General features: G+C 37.2%; 1 pseudogene; it reads right to left on the bottom strand.

Moving 5' to 3' along the window:
* Nucleotides 1–2,874: 2,874 nt before the first annotated feature.
* Nucleotides 2,875–3,906, bottom strand: LOC108303035 (annotated as a pseudogene).
* Nucleotides 3,907–4,684: the final 778 nt, after the last annotated feature.

Below are 4,684 nucleotides of genomic sequence, written 5' to 3'. Positions count from 1 at the left end.
GTGCGTTAATGGAAAATGAAATGAATATTAGAAATCGCATATTCAGATATGCTTGTGGCTGCCAGGGTTTTATATTTCCAGCGTGGTTGTTCATTTTTAATGCAATGAGAATAGTAATGGAGAACAATGGATGTTATATTCTCTCTTTCTCTCTAATCTCTCTCTCTCCCTCCCCCCCTCTGCCCTGTCTTTTTGGTAGGAGTAAGCTGAGAATCCTATGAAAACCCACAGTGTGTCAGAAAGATAGACACGATGTGTTTCTGTTTGTCTTATTCACAGTGAAATTTCCAGTAAGGGGGAGAAAAGACCCCCAACAAGACTTAATTTCTTGCAACGTAACAGGTGCAGGTCATTATTTGTTTATGTGCAATGAGGTCTACTTGGCTAGAAGAAACTTGTATAAAAGTAAATGTACATTGCAGAATGTGAAGTGCTGGATAAATGCTGGCTATGAACCCAATATTAAAATAATTGAGATGCAATGTTGATTAATTATTTGCCCAAAAGAGGTTTACCTCAATCAGTAAGAATGATGCTATTACTTTTTTTCTTAATTGTAAATGTAATAGTCGGATGCAGGGGCTCACGCCTGTTATCCCAGCACTTTGGGAGGTGGAGGCAGGCAGATCATTTGAGGTCAGGACTTCAAAACCAGCCTGGCCAACATGGTGAAACCCTGTTTCTACTAAAAATACAAAACAATTAGCCGGGCATGGTGGCATGCACCTGTAATTCCAGCTACTTGGGAAGCTGAGTCAGGAGAACTGCTTAAACCTGGGAGGTAGAGGTTGCAGTGAGGCAAGATCACATCACTGCACTCCAGCCTGGGTGACAGAGCAAGATGTTGTCAAGAAAAGAAAAAGTAATACTTGTATGATATGTGAATGACATCTCAACAAAGCTGTTTTTTAAAAAAATACGAAATTATAGAAAAGACAGGTAAACAATTGGAATAAAATCAAAATCATCAATAATCCCAGTTCATGGCCTCACTTTGTCACCCAGGCTAGAGTGCAGTGGCGCAATTGTGCCTCACTGCAGCATCGAACTCCTGGGCTCATGCGACCCTCCCACCTCAGCCTCCCAAAGTGCTGAGATTACAGGTGTGTGCCACCATGCCTGGCTCCCTTTTCATTTAATATATTATGGACATTAAATATTCTTCTGCCTCTGCGTACTTTTCTGTTGTATAAATATTTTATAACATAAGCAACTCTGTATTGTTGGACATCTCGGCTGTGTCCAAGTTTTTGATAATGTTTTTGATAGCTGTCTAATGAGCATTCTTGTAGCTATATCTTTGAGCATATCTGTGATTATTTCTGAATAAATTTCTAGATATCTAGTTCTTGAATCAAAGAATATGCACTCTTTTAAGACTTTAAAACACACATGACTCTCTGTGTGTGTGTGTGTGTGTGTGTGTGTGTCTGTGTGTGTGTGCGTGTGTAAAATATGGGACATGAATTTTAGAAATCACATGTTCAGTTATGCTCATGGCTGCCAGAGTTTTGCACTTCCTGGTTGTTGTTTATTCTTAATGTAATGAGAATAGTTATGGAGAACAATAGATGTTATATTCTCTCTCTCTCTGGTATGAAGTATGCTGGGAATCCCGTGAAGACCATCTCTTCATGGCCCATTCCATTTCTTGATTCCATGAAGGATCTTCAGGAAGATTCTTCCTTAGATTCTTAATGAAGTTAAATGTTGTTTCAAATGCATATTGCCCTCTAAATATAAATATATTTATAATATTATGTATCTAGATAAATGCACATACATATATTTGTATATATTCCTATAAATATATACTTATATAAGCATATATATAATCAATTTGAATCAATACCTTTTTGAAATTATATATGTGGATGTATATACATACACGCAAACACTCACTACATTTATACCAGCAGTGTATAACACTGCATTTATTTTTATATACATTCCCCAACATTATTATTATTTAAATTTTTTCTTTCCAACTGCACTAGTGAAAAATGGTACCTTGTACTTGTTATAATTTGTACTCCTTAGATTGTTAATGAAGTTAATGGTTGTTTCAAATGTTTATTGGCCATGTCAAAATTATTTGTCCTTTGACTATTTTTCTTTTATCTTTAATTTGTAAGATTTTTAAAAATCAAATAAGGCTATTAATTCTTTGTCATCTTTTTTATTTGAGTTGAACAAAAAACTCTACTGAAATGAAAGTGATGCACATTTTTCTTTTTTTATCTTTATTCATAAGTCAGTATAATATTTGTCAGTTTGAGTGTTATACACGTGATAAAACAAATTATGACAAGTATCATATTTACAGCAAGAATATTATTTTATATAACCGACTCACCAAATATGCAACCTCTTGCAACAATAGCACAATGGACTCAACTCTGTCCTCTGAATGGACCAATTTCATGATTCTTCTAAAAAGTTTTGAGTGAGTGTAGTTTCCTGTTGCTTCTTTCTGTGGATCTAAGGCTTAAGAATCAATCCCTGGAAACCAGCGGCTGGAATCTGACCTCCCCAGAATCAAGAAGAGACAGCAGTGGGAAAAAGAGCACAAGCCCCAAAGTCTCCAGCACTGTGCCAAATGCTTGATTTCAGAGCATTCAGGCACTCATGGTCGAGTGTGGGGCCATGTATATGTATGTCCTGTCATCTCAAATGCCACAACTGTTAGTTAGCAGGATATGCGAGAGAAGATGCATATTGTGGAGGAATAAATCAGTCCCAACAATTCTGTGAGCATTTCTAAAAAATTCAATAACAAGGATTTTCTAAAATACAAGTTTACAGACAGAAGCTATACAGCCAGCCATTAGCTGAAGTGCATGTGCAATGTCATGAAGGAGGAGCTGTGTTTATGAAACCACACACATCTTATTTATCTCTAATTTTAAAATAATTCATTCTCTTTTTGGGTATGCAAGTGAGCAGTGGAGAAAGGGGTGCATCTGCAATACCAGCTGGTGCTAAGGATTTCAATGCTTCCAGAAGATGTGGGCTAGAGAACTTTATTAGGCATCGGAGGGGTTCTTCCCTCTCAGCCAAGATGCTCCCATTTAAATCACTTTGAATTTCATTTCAAGCTTATATTGTGCAAATTCTAGTGGTGGTTGAGGATAATCTCCAAACATTTCCTGAGTTATTTGTTGGACTCTTTTTCTACTATGTTTTCATGAATGATCCTTGAATCCATATTTATATCTAGTCCAAGGCTTCTTTCCTGTAGAGGTGTCATAGAGTTGTGAGTTTTGAAGGTCTGATTATACTGTTTCAAAACAATAGCCTTAAGAGAGTCCAGATATCAACTTCTCAGATCCATTTTCACAATCTGATGGTGTTTGCTAGCAATTTGTCAGTGCCTGACCCAGAAGTGGCATATTGTGCCTCATCTTGGAGGAGGACGTGAAGGCATACGGAGTCTGGGAGTAGTATACCACGTAGGTAGGTTTCTACTGGTTTGGCTTAGTGTATTGTGTTCCCCCAGGCAATTCGAATCCAGGCTACATTCTCCTCAGTTTCTCTGAAGCTGACTGTCACATTTTTTAATGCTCTCTGAAGAATTCTCTTAAATGAATTTTTGAATTGTTTCATATCAAAAAGGTCAACATCTTCACCTGGTCCTTTACTCATCTGAAGAACATTCCAAACTTTCTGGTGTTGATGAAATTGAGTATAAATGATGTCTAACAGGGTAGCATCATTGAGACCTGCACGCTTTTCCTCACACAGCTGAACCAAGTGCTGAACTACAGATTCCTTTCTCTGCTAGAAATCTACAGTCTACAGTTGATTTTCAGACAAAAAGTCCCAGGCTTTTAGGATTGTTGTCAGTTCATTCATGGGGATTTTCAAGGTGGTCCTCTTGATGAACTCAGCAACAGTCTCATCCATCCCTTTGGATATATCCACATAGCCCACATATCCTGCTGTCTCACTCCTCAGCTGCCATTCCCACCCGTCTGATGCACATTTTTCTTTAAAAGAAGAGCAATTCAGTTAAAATCAGTTACAGGTAAACAAAGCATACTCCTGACCGCATACACCCAATGTGTGTATAGGTTTAACTTTGTAAATTTCTGAGTTGCTTTCTGGAAAATACTTCCAAATGAAAAGCTAGATACCATCATCTTTATAAGTAACTGTGATTTCATTTTGAGATAAATTATTACTTTGAGTTAAATAAAGGAAAATTACCGTTTTTGAGCATTAGCCAATCTTACAGTCTCCCTTTCCAAAGAAGCTGAATTCAAACTATTTTTAAAGGTCAGTTTATGTTTTCTTTTAATTCAACTGCTTCATGGGTGGGGTATTTTTTCTCCATTTTAGGAGTAATCTAAATTGAGACAAACATAGACTCCAAGATAAATAAAAGGAACTCCAAAGACTGAATGATCTGCTAGACTGGATGCTTGAGTAGATTTTGATGTGTGATGATAACCACATTCCTCTCTCCTTTCATTCTCATGTATTGGCTTCCTGGCCTTAAATGAGTCTCCCTCTTTGCTTCTACCCGAAAGAATAGCACCTGCCTGAAGTAGGGGGTGGGGATGAAATGTCTGAGCTGCCAGTGAGATCTCTTAAGCATGTGGTATTTTCCAAAGGAAGATGCTTAATTATTTCAAAGTATATTTTGTCCTGCTACTTAAAAATGCAATCGTGCTTAAGATAT

This window comes from Cebus imitator, unplaced genomic scaffold, assembly GCF_001604975.1.
Source record: "Cebus imitator isolate Cc_AM_T3 unplaced genomic scaffold, Cebus_imitator-1.0 Scaffold44, whole genome shotgun sequence".
Lineage (NCBI taxonomy): Eukaryota > Metazoa > Chordata > Mammalia > Primates > Cebidae > Cebus > Cebus imitator.
The sequence above is the reverse complement of the archived record's forward strand: the minus strand, read 5'-3'. Positions and strand labels throughout refer to the sequence as shown.